This window comes from Peromyscus eremicus, chromosome 4, assembly GCF_949786415.1.
Source record: "Peromyscus eremicus chromosome 4, PerEre_H2_v1, whole genome shotgun sequence".
In the NCBI taxonomy this organism is placed as follows: Eukaryota; Metazoa; Chordata; class Mammalia; order Rodentia; family Cricetidae; genus Peromyscus; species Peromyscus eremicus.
The window spans coordinates 97,391,472-97,410,903 of NC_081419.1; the positions used below are offsets into that span (position 1 = coordinate 97,391,472).

At 38.2% G+C, this 19,432-nt stretch overlaps 1 long non-coding RNA gene across 1 annotated transcript in view; it reads right to left on the bottom strand.

Annotated features, from left to right (window-relative positions):
• Nucleotides 1–2,508: 2,508 nt before the first annotated feature.
• The window catches only part of LOC131909581 (uncharacterized), a 58,323-nt gene continuing 41,399 nt past the window's right edge, over nucleotides 2,509–19,432 (bottom strand). Inside the window, exon 3 of the long non-coding RNA XR_009378882.1 lies at nucleotides 2,509–2,744. This is a non-coding gene — a long non-coding RNA (uncharacterized LOC131909581). The remainder of the gene's footprint in view (nucleotides 2,745–19,432) is intronic.

Here is a 19,432-nt window from a genome sequence, read left to right on the forward strand (position 1 = left end):
ATGAGGGTACCAGTGGCTCTGATCTGTCTCACTCCTGCGGACTGCACCAAACAAATGTATCTGGCACATTTTCAATGAACTCGAGATAATTCTTTAAATGAATTTGTGTAACTGAAGGAATTATTCTATGAGCATAAAGATTGTTTCTACACACTTACATTTATTTGCTGTCATTTTAATGGCTTCAATTATTTGTCACTGTATAGATTTTTTCAAGGCTCTTTACCTGCTCACTAATTATCCTGTGTATCTTTTTATTTGTGTATCTGCTTATTTAGATATATCCATTTATTATCTTTAACTGCACCCATGGGTAAGCATAATGGTCCTCTTTGACCTCCCCAACCCAGTGGATGGTTCCTATCAGTATCTCTACAATGTCCCTTATGTTTCCTTTATTGTTTTGTTTACCACTATCATGTTTACATGTGTTCTATGTGGGAATTGAGTAAAATGCAATGATTCAAAGCTAAAACTATTAGCACTAGTAATATGTAAACTGATGAACTGAGCAGAATAAATTAAGGACCTCAAACGCATCAAGGAGGGCTGTATAACTTAATAATCCTTCTAGGTCAGGTGGATACTGGTCCTCATGTGAGGGTTTGGGAGAAGAGACAGGTATTATTAGACCTTGCTCAGAACTATCAGCATACACAGAAGCAGAAAGCTTCGTGAAAACAGTTCCTTTCCTCTCCTGGGTCAAGTCCAACCCTTCCTTCATGAAGGTGTTTTTAATGGTAATCACATACATCATTTCTCTCTGTCTGCCTCTGTTTTAGTAATCTCATTCTTTATAATTCCCTGGCTGTGGAAATTATCCATCTAAATTTTCCTCACATAAATGTTGCTTGATGAAAAAAAGTGCAGAGCAGATTATGTCCCTTAATAATACCATTAATCTTCTGTGATGATAGTGGTGATGATTGCTGCTCACTTTATCTAAGGTAAAAATGTGTGTGTGTGTGTGTGTGTGTGTGTGTGTGTGTGTGTGTGTGTGTGTGTGATTTAGAGCTGGGGAAGAACAGGACAGCTGAATAAGAATGCTAGATTGGAGAAACATATCAGCACTGATTATTCCTGATTATTTCAATCCTCTACATGAGGTTAATGCATTAGGAAACATATGACTTTCAGATTTTAATATTTGATTTCTGAATTGCTAAAGAATAATGTGCAGATGTTATTCTGTTCCCTGTTTATGAAGCAGAAACAATTCCAAAAGTGTGAGGATTGTTGGCACAAAAGCCTTGTGTTTGGCTCCAATTTCTCCTCAGGTTGCTACCTCCTAGGCAGCAGGAATGGAAGCACACTCTTCAGACGTGAGCATCCATCATTTTCAGTTTCCAAAACTTCTCTGCACCCACCTCATTCCAGCCTTTTCTGTTTCTATTAACCAGGCGACTAATTATAAAGTCGTGCATACAGACAATGAATTAAAGGCTTGTAGATAAGAACTGTTGCTGCTTTTTCTGTTGACATTTCAGCACCACTTGGGAAGCAGGAGCAGGAAGGATTTCGCCTCATAAAATTCCATTTTCGCTTCCATACATACTAAATACTGCTCTCTGTCATGGCTTGAGAGTGGCTTGAGCAGCAGCCACTGAAAGTGCTATCTGCACTCTCAACTAGGCAGGAAAGGAGTTTTCTTAACTTTTGTGTGTTCAGCAATTTATTATCTCAGTCATTTGGACTCAACTGAAATCTGGATTGATCTGTTTTTATAAGCCTTAATTATTGACTTTGTTTAACATTTGTCTCAGTCAGCTACTTTATTTTCAGTTCCCATGACTATTAGTTTTATATTATGAACATTTTCTTTAAATTTATTTAAAAAAGTGAATCACCTTTTGTAAGAGATTTTATATTATGTGTTTGTATGTCTGTGTTGTGTTTTTGTGTATGTATAAGGGAGAAGGGGTCGAGGTGCTTTTAATGAGAACTGGATGAATTTGGAAAGTAAAATCTGTCATTGAATATACAAATTGATGTGGGTTTCTGTTTCTATGGCTTTACTAGTGGTGCATGTCTGTAGAAATGTATTTTGCTAAGGTTCTCAGTTCTCCCTATTCATACGACTTATGCAGACCCCAAAACGGGTAATGATGGATCATAATGAGAGACAGAAGGAAAGTCAGACAGAGAAGCAGCTGGAGATGAGAAGTGATGGAGGTGCACCAATCCTCAAAGTGCTAAGGCATTTTAATCACTGCAGACCGGGCCAGAAGTGCCAGCACCTTCAGAGACTAATAGCTGTGATCCTTTGCAAAAGAAAATTGGGCTTGTGACATCCTGAATAGGGAAAAATGACACCTCCTGTTTTCAGGTACAAATGAGACACTTAGGCAGCCCAGAGCAGGTGGCCCTGCAGGGATTCCCTCCCTGGTGGAAAAGATCAGCTCCTGTCATTGCTTGCTAGGTCCTAGAGTCAGTCTTCTTTAGATTCATGAAAAACTCATGAAGAGAGAAGAGCCTGAACATGCCACCAGGAACAATTGAAATGGAGGGTTTCTGGCTAAAGTCATTTAATAATGTTTCTTCATAAACTTTTACATTTTCAGTGTTAAAATGATGGAAGCAGAAAGATAGAACTGTGATATGGGATACCACCTTATCTCAGGCCCACACTTTCAGCCTAGACAAAGATATTGCTTCTTACATTTTTTTTCTTTCCCTAGGTGAAATGGAAAATTCCATCAGAGTGCATCAGCCTTCTGGGCTTTTGTGGTATCATTTTGGTGGCACTGAAAAGTAAATAAGTAAATGTTATTGATTTACATGACTTCAAGGAAACATGATAATTCTAAAAATAACACCTCAACTAACTTAATTACTTGAGACTCTTATTGGCTCTCTAACTTACTAGGAAGTACCCACTGTGACAACTTGGGAATCAATTTCATGGAAGAAACAAAGGGCCATGTAATGATCTTCAACTACCAGATTTGTGCTTGTGTGTGAGTGTGTGTGAGTGTGCATATGCCCACATATCTTTGTACACACATATGGTGGTATTTCATTTGTGCTGAAATGTGATTTTATTTGTATGTTAATAAATAAAATTGCCTAGAGATCAGAGGTAAAAGCGAGCCATTAAGCAGAAGTCCGGCAGTGGTAGCACATGCCTTTAATCTGATCACATGGCAGGCAGAGTCTTTGTGTAGTCAAGGACACAGCCAAGCATGGTGACCCAAGTCTTTAATCCCAGTACCAACCATAGTAGACAAGCAGTGACAAGGAAGTCATATGGCTGTGCTTAAAGCCAATGAGAAGGCAGAACAGGAAAGCAATAAAAGACAAGTCACACAGGGAGAAGCTCTCTCTCAGAGGAAGGAAGGCAGCTAGTGGTAAGCTAAAGGTAGTCTTGGCTCTTTGCTAGTGCTCTGATCTCTTGGGGTTTTAACTCTGTATTTGGCTCTATGTTTCTTATTTAATAAGACCGTTTAAAATTTCATCTACACACACACATGTGGTGACAATGTTAAGTCAAAGACTAGGTTACTTTGTAACTGTGAGTAACTGATGAAAAGACATAAGGTCTTTTAGATTAGCAGCGTAAGAAACCGGGTGCCCTGAAACTCATGAAGAAGCATGTACACTAAGGAAAGAGCGGGTACGCCTGTCACTGTTCCTCAGTCCCTGTGTCCACAATCACACAGCTGGAAGCCTCGGTGAAGGAAAACTTCTGAGCAGATCCCTCTAAAGGTCCAGGCCTTTGAGTGGGTCCCCTCAGCCACCACCCAACCCATGTCATTTTTTCCCCTAACTGTCCACATGTATGCCCTGTCTGGAAGATTCCACTGGTTGTGGGACCGGAAGTTATCTGAAAGCAGTGAGTGGTGTGGGTGGGAGTGTAGTTAGGAGGTGGTGGTAACAGGGATGTCTAGCCTTGTGCTTGGATTTACATGGGTCATCCAAAGGAACAGTGACACAAAGAGCAGCACATCACTGTAGATGAACAGTCTTGTTAAATAAGCAACACAGAGCCAATGCAGAAGAAAGCCCAAGAGGTCAGAGCTAAAAACCTTACCTTTCACTGCTGCTGTTGTCCTCTTCAGCAAGAGACCTGCTTCCTGTCTGTTTGTCTTTTTTATAGACTTTCTACTCTGCCTTCTCATTGGTTATAACCCCAACCACATGACCTCCTCATCACTGCCTGTCTGTACAGACCTCCAGGTCTTCTATGGTTGGTATTGAGATTAAAGGCATGTGTCTCCGTGCTGGCTGTATCCTTGAACACACAGAGATCTGCCTAGCTCTGCCTCCCAAGAGCTGGGATTAAAGGCATGTACCACCACCGCCCAGCTTCTGCGATGGCTTGCTATTAACTATGACCCCCAGGCAACTTTATTTATTGTCCAATTTATTAACATAGAAATAAAATCACATTTCAGTACAATTAAAATATCACCATACATCACCACTTGTAGTCACCTGTTCTGTAATTCATAAAGACCTTCTGTGATTCTCCTGTGCGTTTGCAGGGAGACTTCACAATGCAAAGTCTGTGCTAAAATGCTTCTGTGGGATCAAGTGAAAGCAAGATGGCACCTGAAGTCAGATTTTGATCAGCGTTTTGTCTCCTAATCTAATTTCTCCCTTTCCCTTACGGTTCCATCCACAACTGTTTTCTAAATAAATTATTTAAATAGGAAGCAAGCCACAAATTCTACTTCTGAGGGAGACAAACTCAAAATAACTAGTTACAAGCAACACAAAAACTCCTAAATGACATTTGACACTTCAGTATGTTTCTTTTGCTCACTAACCATTGAACAAAAACCTTAAGAATTTCATATTTCTAACTATCAGCCAACAGCCACACTCTGCTGTGGTACCACCTGTCTTAGGTCAGGCTTTTTGAAATTATTAGAATATTTATCATTTTTCAGTTGGATAATTTTATAGACATTAACTAGACATTGAAAAATTGAAGTATTCATCATAAAGAGAATCTTAATATTAACACAAAATGGAAGTCAAGATGAGGCCTTTAGAGTTTTCTAAATTGTGAGTGTATGGGAGCAGGATGTGATCATCTACGGAGAGAAAGGATGTAAGTCAGGACAAGTGTAGACAGCTTGAAACAGCATTGGACATTCTGTCTCAAGGAAGAAGAAAATTAAGAATTTCATGAGATCATCCAGTCTTAAATCCTCTGACAATACAATGTTTTATGATATAATCTTTAAAAAACAAAACAAGAGCAAAAATTTTGTGTTGGGGGGCTAAAGAGAGTTCTCAGCCACTGAAGTGTTGGCTGTATCATCATGATGTCCTGAGCTACCCAGAACCCATGTGAAAACAGTTGGCCATAGTACAGCATGCTTGCTATAAATCTTCAGTGCTGGGGAGGTAAATATATATGATTTTCTGGGGCTCTCTGGCCATCCGTTTAGTTGATTAAGTAAGCTCTAAAACAGTGAGAGATACTTTCTCAACAAACAAAGTGGACAGCTCCTGAGGAACAACACTAGAGGTTGGAATCTGGCCTCCACTTGAATGTGGACACATGTGTGCTGCATGGATGACAGTTATGACCATTTTCTGGCTCCACCCAAAGGGCTAATGAGTTAGATAATCAGGACCATTCAGAGTCAGGGTCTAAATTCAGATTTCAAACTCTGAAAAGACCCCCAAGTGGTAACTCATACTCAGATTCCATGTGCTTTGTGAAATCTACCTTACCTCACCAGAGTTTAGCTTCCTTACCTAAAAAAACATTCAGATATGATAGTCTTTACATTGTAAAAATGGTATGGAAATAAAACCGAATAAGTTCATATGCAGCAATACCTCATAAGCATACAGATGATAGTTCCTCCCAGATGACAATGGCTATCTAACATTGTTCACAGAGCTCTCTGGGAAATTCTATATATTTTTAATAAGCAAAGGCAAAAGACTAGAAAACAAGCAAATAACATTTGAATGTACAGGAAAAGAAGAATGTTTCTCTATTACATAACCAATGCTTTCCACCCTTGTTTAAATTCCCAAGGACTGGGCTGCAAATGTGAATCTGCATGGTGTATTTTCTTTCCAATATTTCAGACTGGGAAAGGGAGAAGGCTGTTAAGAAAAGATTCTTCCTTATGTTGAGCCAGAAAATTAAAGCAGAATCTGTATGTTCTACCAGTAATCCTCCCACAGAAGGATGATGTTTCTATAAGCTATTGATTTGGCAGAAAATAATTTTCAATGATGGATAGCAACATTCAGGACTTAACTTTTTGTTTGTTTTTTTGAGACAAGGATATTACTATGCAGCCCAGGATGGCCTCAAAGCCATGAACTTCCTGCCTCAGCTTCCCAAGTGCTAGGATTAAAGGTGTGTGCCACCACATCCTGACTCTGGCCATAAATATTTTAGAAAGTGAATTGTTCATGGAGTACATCATTCAATGACCTAACATAGGAGACTAAAGGATATCCATATTAAGGTAACCCCCCAAAAAATGATGGAAGAAGTGGGTGCTCTCAAAGCAGAAACTGAAGGAGCCATGGCAATGAGCCTCAGGGACCACACACCAGCTATGTGCATCACTCTCTTTCTTCCTCCAGCTTAAACTCTTATTCCCCAAGTTCTGGAAAAACTGACAACCTATACCTTGCAACTACAGAACTCATGTTATTGTTCTTTTCATAAAAGAGACAAGTCATCCAAGGGCATGCCTCCTTTTTAAAGGACAGCATGGAAGACCAAATGCCAGACTGTCTTGGTGTAAGACAAAGCAAAGATGAAGGTCTTCTCCACCTACAGAGTTCTTTGTAGAAATACCTAAGACCTTGGTCCACACCTGCACTGTAGTGAGCCTTCTTCTGACACTCCTAGTTCCATTACCTCAGCAGAGGAGTTGATGCTGAGAACATCCTCCCCAAACCTCACTGTTCAAATCTCAGTTTCAACTTCCAGGAAGCTTAACCTGGGACATCAGCCCTAATTGAAAAAAAAAAAAACAAAAACAAAAAACAAAAAAAAAATGAAACATGCAAAACAGCATGAAGTCAGTTGAGTGCCATCATCTTGGTAGGTTCTGGAAGTTCATAGGGTATGTTGAAAACATAGGAAGTTTAAGTAAATTTGCTATGGCAGGTATGAGCAACCACTGGAACTTCAGTATTCAAGCTCTGTGTTTTAGTGTAAAGGTGATGGGACCTAAATTTAGAAATACATGTGGATGGAGAGACGGCTCAGCAGTTAAAAGCACTTGTTTTTGCAAAGGATGTGAATTCAGTCCCAAGCAGCCACCTAGCAGCTCACAACCGTGCTTTCTGATGGCACCAAACAATAAGAAAACAAAACAAAACAAAACAAAGCCCCAGGTGGATCTCTGGGAGTCCAATTAGCGAGAATGAGGAGGGTTTATATGAGAGAGAATTGTTGAGATCAAGGTCGGATAAAGCACAGAGACGAATAGCCAAACGAATGGAAACACATGAACTATGACCCAATGGCTGAGGGGTCACCAACTTGATCAGGCCCTCTGAATGGGTGAGACAGTTGATTGACTTGATCTGTTTGGGAGGCATCCAGGCAGTGGGACCGGGTCCTGTGCTCATTGCATGAGTTGGCTGTTTGAAACCTGGGGCCTATGCAGGGTCCCTTGGCTCGGCCTGGGAGGAGGGGACTGGACCTACCTGGACTGAGTCCACCAGGTTGATCTCAGTCTGTGGGGAAGGCTTTGCCCTGGAGGAGATTGGAATGGGGGGCGGGCTAGGGGGAAGGTGAGGGGGGCGGGAGGGGGGAGAACAAGGGAATCTGTGGCTGATATGTAGAACTGAATTGTATTGCAAAATAAAAATTAAAAAAAAAAAACCCAAAAAACAAAAAAATCCACAGACCTAAACCCTACAATGGAAAACAGACCTAATGTTTACTGATCAGAGTTGGAGATAAAAGCATTTCCTTCAGTAGTTTCTGATTGCCCAGAACAATTTTTCTAACTTCCATCTTTCACTGTTTAGCAATGACTTAGCCTTCTGAGTTTTGGAGGCAACATCTATGTACTTCCCCTGTGGTACTTACCTTAAATCTGTGTTTAATTCCCTCCAAGTCATTCTCTTTGTCCTTTATTGTGAACAAGTATGCCAATGATTGATTGTAATTGTGCTTAACTAGTTTCTCCTGATCAATAATTATAAATGCCAAGCTTAAATAAGGATGTGAAATTCTCTTTTCGACTCTTCCTTGGTCTAGGTCCTCTTTTCACTCTTGATTATTGTTTGCAATACCATAATTCTAACGGAATGGTCATATTATGGTATGATATCAGAGTCCTAAAGCAATGACAGAATGGTGTGTTAAAGACTGGCTCTCTGCAAAAGTAAAGCATAATAATTACTAAATAATGAATAAAGAATTATACAGCAACATCAAGTCTACATCCTTTTATCTCTTGTCTGTTCTTAAGTTTCAACCTCAATAACATAGCATAGATCTTGAGTTTGTCATGGAATCAGACAACAATTATTTCTTCCCCATTTTTCTCATATTTGGATCATGCTACTTCTATATTCAGAATGGTTCTTTGGCCAATATCAATTCATGATATTCTGAAACAAATATCCACCTGTAGAGTAAGTCCTTCCTTCAAAGTTCAAAGTCATGGGAAGCATACAAGAAAGCAAAAAATGTGTTCAAAAGGAGGAGAAAGAGGGGTGAGGGACTGAGTGACCACAGTGCTAAATTATGAATGTCATTACAAAACATCAATTAAAAAGGCAATCATACACATATTGCATGTGGACATGACACATATTTCTTTGTGCTCAGTATGGAAAATGTGCACAACTCATGTATAATTTTTCTTCTGAATGCTAAAGATCTGGTAGGGATTGATAGGCTCTTTCTGTGACAATAGCTGTAAGATCAAATGTCCATGTACTGTCACATATAACTAGTCCAGCTGCTTATGCATTCTCTTGAATCAGGGGATTTCTGAAACAGTGAGGAACATCCACTGAAAGTGACCTTTACCTATGGAGATCATCTTGTTTACTGAACTCATTAGCACATACTTACATTAATTGAACTTTTACCTTGTATTAGACACTTCAAATGTTGTAACTTCCATCATCTCCACTAACTCTTTGAAAAAAACATCATTATTTCTGTTTCACAGAGAGAAGGGATCAGGGGCTCAGAAGCATGGTGATGCCAGGGCAAAGTCACATTGATGTTAAATGTCAGAGTTAACACTTGCATTCACAGCAACTGGTTCTACAGCATATTAATTTAAAACAAACAAACAAAACACCACTGCACTACGAAGGTAAGGATATAAGTAAAGGTTTCCTAGTAAACAAAGGCCAGGGTGCAATCAGGGAACAATCTGAGTCCTCATTTCTAACCTGGGAAGGTCAACAGATACTGCTTTACTAACAGACCTGATATCTCCCCACACATTGATCATCCATCAAACAAGACAGTTTCCCTAGTTGAGCATTATCTCTAGCACTTGGACAGAGCCTGGGATAAAGGAATACTTGTTGCTTACATGTATAATGAAATGCTTAAGCTAAAACAAATTCAGTATGAGATCTGTAAACCCTACCACACACTTAGCATTTTTTTGTGCTTTTTTTTGTATAGCATTCACACTACTCTTGCAGAATTATGTTTTGTCTCAGAAGAATTCTTATTGTAAGGTGAAAACAGCATAGCAGAAGTCAATGTTCATTGAATGATTTCCAAATGAGGTCTTTGACACTGAAGCAACAGCTTGAGAGAAAAGCATTTTTGATATTCAAGAAATGAAGTCCCAGTCTAAGTGATTTTCCTATAATACTGAGTCTCAAAAGGCCCTTTCAGAACTGAGCTGTGGTGAAAGTCTTCAGAAGGAGAAAAAAGTGAAAAGAACAACGTGAAGAGAGAACCATAAAAGTAGATGGCAAGAGCCTGCTCTGTTTCAACATATGTGCAATTAGAATTCAGCCTGAAATAAAATCTGAAGTCAGGAAGGTAGGAAGTACTTATGAGTGAAAGCAGGGAGGAAGGGAGAGAAGGACAGGGAGGATATTCAAAGAGACTAATGGAGGCTGAGATGTCTGAGGTATTTCTTGTGAGCATCAGAAGCACCAATACTGTGTGAAGATGCCATAATCCCTCAGAGTCCTGTGCGACACAGTTTTAAAAATCCTCACATATATACACAGTGGAGAAACTGAAGAACATCAAACACAGACAGGAAATTCCGAAAAGCAGCCAAAAGGGAAACTATTACATTGACAGCTGAGATCTCCACAGTAACACTGGGAACCCAAGGAAGCAGCTGAAAGGATGTCTCCAATGTGTTCAGAAAAAAAATATCTGTCAAGTTAGAACCCAAAATTCAGCAAGGGATTACAAAAAGTCCAAATGGCATCATTCTTATCCACAGATATATAGGATATCTTCAAGGGAAGTAAAGGGTACACTGGAAATGAGGAGTGAGAAGCTATACCCCAAACACATTAGTATGTGGACCAACGCAACACACCAGGACAGTAGGAACCTATAATGCAATAGTCTTCAGTGCTTAATTTGGAGCTTCAATGTCACATGTATACATTTGGTCTTATCATCATTATCTGCATCTCCTCTCCCTGCTGTTGCATGTCCCATTCTTAGTGGATTGTGGAACAATTTGTCCCAGTGACATTCTGTTGATCTTAAGAGGACATCAGAGCATGAAAGAAATGAGGGCTGTACTCACTTGATTTATAGGGAAGTGTAGAGTATCATGCCTTCCCTTGTTTTTCATAGCTTGAGGCTACCTCTAAGTTCTAGGGACACCTACCTTTTTTGTAACTATTTCTCCATCTCTAAAACCTTCACAATTGGAAGAAATTTTTCTCATACCATATCTCTGGTCCTTCCCCTTGTTCTTTTATGAATTTGTGAACACACTAAATCTGTCTGGATACTTTAATCTCTATCACAAGGTCAGCTAATTAGCCACCTGCTTTTCATTCATCAAACTATTTTAAATTTACTACATACTAAATATTGTATATCCATACAGAATTTAGTATGAAAATAAGTCTTGCTAGCACATTAGTTTTTAAGCCATAAAAACAACAGTGAAAAAAGTAACCCCAAAATAGGAAAGCAGCCAAAAATGTACATGCTACTTTTGTTCTAAAGGTAAGGCGTGATTTATGTTATGGTTCAGAAATTCCTCTCTTAGGTATTTTATCCAAGAGAAAAGAAAGATATGTTTACAACAGCTTTATGTATGGCAGCCAAAATCTAGAAGCAACCCAAATGTTCATAAATAAAAATGTAAACAAATTACAATGTAATCAGGCAAGACTGCCCATGTTCTCAGCAGCTTGGATAAATCCCAAGTCATTATGTTGAATCAAAGGCATCACACAAATAGACACAAGAAAACCCACATATTATAATATGACTCCTTTTCATAAAGTCCTATGACAGATGTCACAATAATGAAAGAAAAGAACATTTCATTGTTAGAGTGCTTTTGTAGCAGGTATAAGGTTCCAAATTGGTCCTCAGCTCCCAGATGATGGTGATGAGGAGTGGAGGACAAGGGGGAAGATAATGAATAATAGAAATCAGAATTCCTTGAGTTTGGGGAAGGAATGGAACTTACTGGAAATGGGCATTAGGAAACTTCTGAGATGTTTGGCTGCTGGTTACACAGACCCACAGAAGTGACAGAACACATTAAACTTAAGAATTTTGCAGATTAAATGATCAAACAAAGCCCCCTGCTGACTCCTCAGAAGTCAGAAGCATCTGAATAACTCCAAATTCCTGCACTCATTGTTCAAATCCCAGGCCTTGTGAACTTGTTTCCAGGCATTTGGAATTTTAGTGAGTTTACTTCTGGGTGTCAACAAAAATCCGTTTCATTTTAGAAGGGAAAATAAATTACTCATGTTTTATATTGACCAAAAACATAAACAGGTTCAGAGAACCAATGCCCCTGACTTTCCCCATTGGCCAATGTTTAAATATGCCTTCACAAAATTAATAACCCAAAATGACAACCTTCCTCACAGGAGAGAGGAGATTATTCACCCTTATTACCTTTAAGAAGACGTGTAGCTATTTCCTATTCATCAGAATGAAATAAGACCAAACAATAATCACCCATTTCATGATAATGTCTGACCTTGGAAGTGATATCATCAAATAAATGAATGCTACAATAGTGAGAAATAGTCAATTATTATTTTTTCAACCTTGTTTTTTACATTCAATTTTCCCTCATAAAAATTTAAATTAAATCACCCTTACTTACTCCAAATACATCTGTGCAAAGCTCATACAAATTAGATATGGAATACAAATGTATACAAGGTAGGCCATCTTAAACTCATAGCAAAACTTGCTGAACTTCAATTACAAGTAACTTGGCTACTGTATCATAACATACATGTATTTTCTGCACTGAATCTTTTATATAAGGCATTCTAATAAGTTAAACAATTGAAATGTCACATTATTCTAAACTAAAATTGCAGCACAATCTTGCTTGTTTTGTTCAAAGTATGTGCCAAGTTTGAAGATTGCTCCTCTAATTCCAAAATAGTATTTTCCAAATAGAAAATTTCCAAAATATTCCTAGCTTTTTCTAATTTTGGTTTTGTGTTTTGTTACTTTTTAAAAATTCTTAATATTATTTGGATCCATAAATTTAGTTTTGAAATTTGGAGTAACTTATAAAAATAGTTACTAATTTACCAATGAAATATTTAAAAAGACAACCATCTTGGGGTGTCAATTTCCCTGCATGTGTCAGAACACAAACCAAGTAAGCAGCCGGCATCAGCACTGACTGATGAATGGGACTTTTCCTACTTTAGTCTGGGATAAAACAAGCAAACCCAAGGTCCTCAGTGAGGTATCATTGTATCTGTTTATGTTATTTTTCAGTGGTGTTTTGTGCAGTGGGCTGGATTCCCATTCCTACTATAACATATAAATTAGGTGATACTGACTTTAAAAACATTTAAAAAGCCATTCTTAGATTGAGGGATTACTGCTTGTTTTGCCAGAGGGATGATACTGGGTCTCAGCATCGGCTGGGGACTTTTGTTTCTGCTGCTTCCTAACATAATGCCCTTTTCAAACCTTTCTGCTTCTGCACACATCATGGTTGGTACTCTCAGACTCATGTCTTGTTATAAAGGATTGGTTTTCTCTCAGGAGAAAATCAGTTACAATTTGTACATATTAGAAAATCTTATCTATTTGATTCTAGTGTTAGCACAATCTTCCTCAGGATTTGAAACAGTTTCAAAATATTAATTCATGGACATTATATATTCAACTTGGTTAATTAAATTTGTTCTAACTCATATCCCCCTTTTTATTTTACCGTTCTAAATGACATTTACTTAGTTTTATCAGGAAAGGTCACATATTTTCTAAATTCCTAGGTAAACCAAATCTGACTTCATTCTTACTTGTCCTTTTTAGAATCCCATTAGTTCCTTGGCACCCCAGGATTATTGCACTCACCATTGTGCCTGATGCTCTCAGGTATCACTACCATGGCTCTATAACATGAAAATCAAACATTGTCTCTGCTTAAAAGCAGTCCTCACTTGATGACAGGACAGCATAAGATTTAGTTTGAAAATCCCTGGGATTCAGCCTTCATAATTCCCAGCATCCCCATGCTATAGTCTTAATAAAGAAAATATATTAAGAGCTGCAAAGGAAAAAGGCCAAGTAACATATAAATGCAGATCCATCAAAATAACACCTGACTTCTCAATGGAGACTTTGAAAGCCAGGAAGTATTGGACAGATGTTATGCAGACACTAAGAGACCATGGATGCCAGCCCAGACTATTATACCCAGCAAAACTCTCAATCACCTAAGCCAGGCAGTGGTGGCAGACACCTTTAAATCCTAGCACTCAGAAGGCAGAGGCAGGTGGATATCTGTGAGTTTGAGGCCAGCCTGGTCTACAGAGCAAGTTCTAAAGCTACACAGAGAAACCTTGTCTTGAAAAAACAAAAAACAAAAACAAAAAAACCCTCTCAATAGCCATAGATGTAGTAAACAAAATATTCAATGATAAAACCAGATTTGAACAATACCTATCCACAAATCTAGCCCCATAGAAAGCACTGGAAGGAAAAATCCAACCCAAGGAAGTTCAATACACCCATGAAAACACAGGTGATAGATAATCCCACACCAACAAATACCAAAGGAAAAAAACACACAACACTATAACCAAAAATTAACAGGAATTAATAATTACTGATCACTAATATCCTTTAATATCAATGGACTAAATTCGCCTATAAAAAGACAGACGCTAACAGAATGGTTACAAAAACAGAATCCATCCTTCTGCTACACACAAGAAACACATCTCAACTTCAAAGACAGACAGTACCTCAGAGTAAATGGCTGAGAAAAGTCTTTCCAGTCAAATGGACTTAAGAAGCAAGCTGGTGTAGCTACTCTAATATCTAAAAAAAATAGACTTTAAACTAAAGTTAACCAAAAGAGATGGAGAAGGACATTACATATTCATTACAGGAAAAATCCATTAAGATTGTCTCAATTCTGAACATTTATGCCCCAAATATAAGGGCACCAACATATGTAAAAGAAACATTACTAAAGCTTAAATTGCACATCAAACCCCACACACTAATAGTGGGAGACTTCAACTTCTCACTCTCACCAATGGACAAGTCTGCCAGATAGAAACTTAACTGAGAAATAAGGGAACTAACAGAATTAAGACTCAAATGGACTTAATAGATATCTACAGAACATTCCACTCAAAAACAAGAGAATATATCTTCTTCTCAGCACCCCATGGAACTTTCTCTAAAATTGACCACATACTTGGCCACAAAGCAAATCTCAACAAATACAAAAAAATGGAATAACCTCCTATATTTTATCAGACCACCATGCCTTAAAGTTAGAATTAAACAACACAAATTACAAAAAGCCTACAAACTCATGAAAACTGAAAAACGCCAAATTAAATCATCACTGAGTCAAGGAAGAAATAAAGAAAGAAATTAAAGACTTCCTAGAATTCAGTGAAAATGAACATACAGTAACCCAAACTTATGGGACACTATGAAAGTACTAAGAGGAAAGTTCATAGCACTACATAAAAAAGTTGGAGTAATCTCACACTAGTGACTTAACAGCACATCTGAAAGCTCTAGAAGAAAAAGAAGCAAACTCATCCATGTGGAGTAGATGCCAGGAAATAATCAAATTGAGGGCTGAAATCAATAAAATAGAAACAAATAGAATAGTACAAAGAATCAATAAAACAAAGAGTTATTTCTTTGAGAAAACCAACAAGATAGACAAATCCTTATTCAAACTAACTAAAAGGCAGAGAGAGAATATCCAAATTAACAAAATCAGAAATGAAAAGGGAGACATAAAAACAGACAATGAGAAAATCCAAAGAATCATCAGGTCATACTTCAAAAACCTGTACTCCACAAAATTGGAAAATCTAAAAGAAATTGACAATTTTCTGGATAGGCACCATATACCCAAATTAAATCAAGACCAGATAAAAATTTAAATAGACCAATAACTCCTAAGGAAATAGAAACAGTCATTAAAAGTCTCCCAAAAAAGGAAAGCCCAGGACCAGATGGTTTCAGTGCAGAATTCTGCCAGATTTTCAAAGAAGAGCTAAAACCAATACTCTTCAAATTGTTCTATACAATAGAAACAGAAGGAACATTACCAAACTCTTTTTATGAGGCTACAGTTACTCTGATAGCCAAACCACAAAAAGATGGAACAAAGAAAGAGAATTACAGACCAATCTCCCTTATGAACACTGATGCAAAAATACTCAATAAAATATTGGCAAACAGAATCCAATAACACATAAAAAAATTCATCCGTCATGATCAAGTAGGCCTCATCCCAGAGAAGCAAGGTGGTGCAACGTATGAAAATCTGTCCATGTAATCCATCATATAAACAAACTGAAAGAAAAAAAAAAACATGATCATCTTATTAGATGCTGAAAAAGCCTTTGATAAAATCCAATACCTTTTCATGATGAAGTTCCCGGAGAGATCAGGAATACAAAGAACAAACCTAAACATAATAAAGGCAATTTACAGCAAGCTGACAGCCAACATCAAAGTAAATGGAGAGAAACTCCAAGCGATTTGACTAAAATCAAGAACAAGACAAGGCTGTCCATTCTCCAATATCTATTCAGTATTGTACTAGAAGTTCTAGCTAGAGCAATAAGACAACAAAAGGATATCATGGGGAAACAAATTAGAAAGGAAGAATTCAAACTTTCACTATTTGCAGATGATATGAGTCTACATAAGTGACCCCAAAAATTCTACCAGGGAACTCCTACAGCTGATAAACACCTTGAGTAATGAGGCAGGATATAAGATTAGCTCAAAAAAATCAGTAGCCCTCCTATACACAAATGATAAATGGGCCAAGAAAGAAGTCAAAGAAACATCACCCATTACAATATCCACAAATAATATAAAATACCTTGGGGAAACTCTAACCAAACAAGTGAAAGAACTGTATGTCAAGAACTTTTAAGTCCTTGAAGAAAGAAATTGAAAAAGATAACAGAAAATGGAAAGACATCCCATCCTTATGGGTAGGTAGAACCAATATAATAAAACTGGCCAACTTACCAAAGGCAATCTACAGATTCAATGTAATCCCCAGCAAAATCACAACACAATTATTCACAGACCTTGAAAGAACAATACTGAACTTCATATGGAAAAACAGAAAACCTAGGATATCTAAAACAATTCTTTACAATACAGCAACTTCTGGAGGCATCACCATCCCTGATTTCAAGCTCTACTATAGAGCTATAGTAATAAAAATAGCCTGGTATTGGCATAAAAACCAACATGTGAACCAATGGAATGGAATTGATGACCCGGATATTAACCCACACACCTATGAACACCTGATTTTTGACAATGAAGTCAAAACTGTACAATGGAAAAAAGAAAGCATGTAGTGGCATAACTGGATGTCAACATGTAGAAGATTGCAAATAGATCCATATCTATCACTATGCACAAAACTCAAATCCAAGTGGATCAAAGACCTCAACATAAATCCAGTTACACTGAACCTGATAGAGGAGAAAGTAGGAAGTAGCCTAGAATGCATTGGCCCAGGAGATCACTTCCTAAATATAACACCACTAGCATAGACACTGAGAGCAACAATTAATAAATGGGATCTCTTGAAACTGAGAAACTGCTGTAAGGCAAAGGACATGGTAAATAAGACAAAACAACAGACTACAGAATGGGAAAAGATCTTCACCAACCCTACACTGGACAGAGGGCTGATCTCCAAAATACATAAAGAATTCAAGAAACTAGACAGTAAAATACCAAAAAATCCAATTAAAGAATGGGCTACAGATCTAAACAGAAAATTCTCAACAGAAGAATTCCAAATGGCTGAAAAACATTTAAAAAATTGCTCACCATTCTTAGTCATCAGGGAAATGCAAATCAGAACGTCTCTGAGATACCTTCTTACATCTGTCAGAATGGCTAAAATCGAAAACACTTACGTTGGAGAGGATGTGGAACAAGGGGAACACTCCTCCACTGTTGGTGGTAGTGCAAACTTATACAGCCACTTTGGAAATCAGTATGGTGGTTTCTCAGATTGGGAATAAATCTACTTCAAGACCCAATGATACCACTCTTGGGCACATATCCATGGGATGCTCAATCTCACCACAAGGACACTTGCTCAACTATGTTCATAGCAGTACCATTCGTAATAGCCAGAACCTGGAAGTAACCTAGATGCCCCTCAACCGAAGACTGGATAAAGAAAATGTGGTACATATACACAATGAAGTACTACTCAGCAGAGAAAAACAATGACATCATGAAATTTACAGGCAAATGGATGGAACTAGAAAATATCACCCTGAGTGAGGTAACCCAGACTCAGAAAGACAAACATGGTATGTATTCACTCATATGTGGATACTAGATGTAAAGCAAAGGACAATCAAACTACAACCCACAGCTCCAGAGTAGCTAGGGAATGAGGAGGATCGTAAGAGGGATGTAAGGATCACCTTGGGAAGGGGAAACAGAGGAGATCCCAATGAGTAAACTGGAGATGAGGGGGACAATAGAGAGTAGGGGATGGGGGATGAGAACATGAGGGAATGGGAGAATCGAGTTAGGGAAGGGATGGAGCAGGAGAGCAATGAAAAAGATATCTTGATTGAGGGAGACATTTTGGGGTAAGGGAGAAACCTAGTGCTAGAGAAATTCCCAGGAACCTACAAGGAGGACTCCAGATTAGACTACTAGCAACATTGGTGAGGGTGCCTAAACTGGCCTACCCTGGTAATCAGATTGGTGAATATCCTAATTGTCATCATAAAGCCTTCACCCAGTAACTGATGAAAGTAGATGCAGAGATCCAAAATCATGCACCAGGCCAAGCTCTGAGAATCCAGGTGAAGAGAGAGAAGAGGGATTACATTAGCAAGGGGAGACAAGATCATGATGGGAAAATCTACATAGACAACTGAGCCAAGCTCGTAGGAACTCAAGAATTTTAGACTGACAGCTGTGGAACCTGCATGGGACAAGACTAGACCCTCTGCATGCGGGAGACAGTTGTGTAGTGGGGTCTATTTGAGGGGCCTGTGGCAATGTGATCAGCATCTATCCCTGGTGCATGATTTGGCTTTTTGGATCCTATTATCTATGGCTGCTCACCTCAATAATGTGGGGAGGGTCTTGGTCCTGCATCAACTGAATGTACCAGGCTTAGCTGCCCCCACCATGGGAGAACTTACCATGTTGGAGGAAAGAATAAGGGGGGGGGAGGGGCAGGGCAGGAGAGATGAGAGGGGGATCTGTGGTTGGTATGTAAAATGAATAAAAAAAAGAGAAAAATTACTTTAGTACAAGAAATGGTGTGCATATGTATTTTTTTTGTGTGTGTATTTCTGTTCAAGCATGTCAGTTAAAAATTATCAAAGATAATTCTGTAATACTTTAAAACATGGAAACCTCCTTTGTTCAGGAGGTGTGCTTGTTGTTTATCAATAACTAAATGAGTGCTTACTTTATCCCAGGCACCACAAACACAGAGACATTGTAAGATTATACAATATATATATATATATGTATATATATGTATATATATATATATATACTTATACATATATACCATTACATACACATATCAGACATCATAGCTCATGCCTGTAATAATAGCAGAATAGCACTTAAAAGGCTCATTAGGAGGAATCTAAGTTGGAGGCCAGCTGGAGAAATGATGTCTAAACTACACAGAGACATCTATTACATACATAATTACACAATGTATTCTGCAAGCGACTGGCATATTTCCTTCCTGGTTCATTATAGTTTTGGGGGAAGAGATTGTAGGCCTGCTTCTATAAGCAAGTT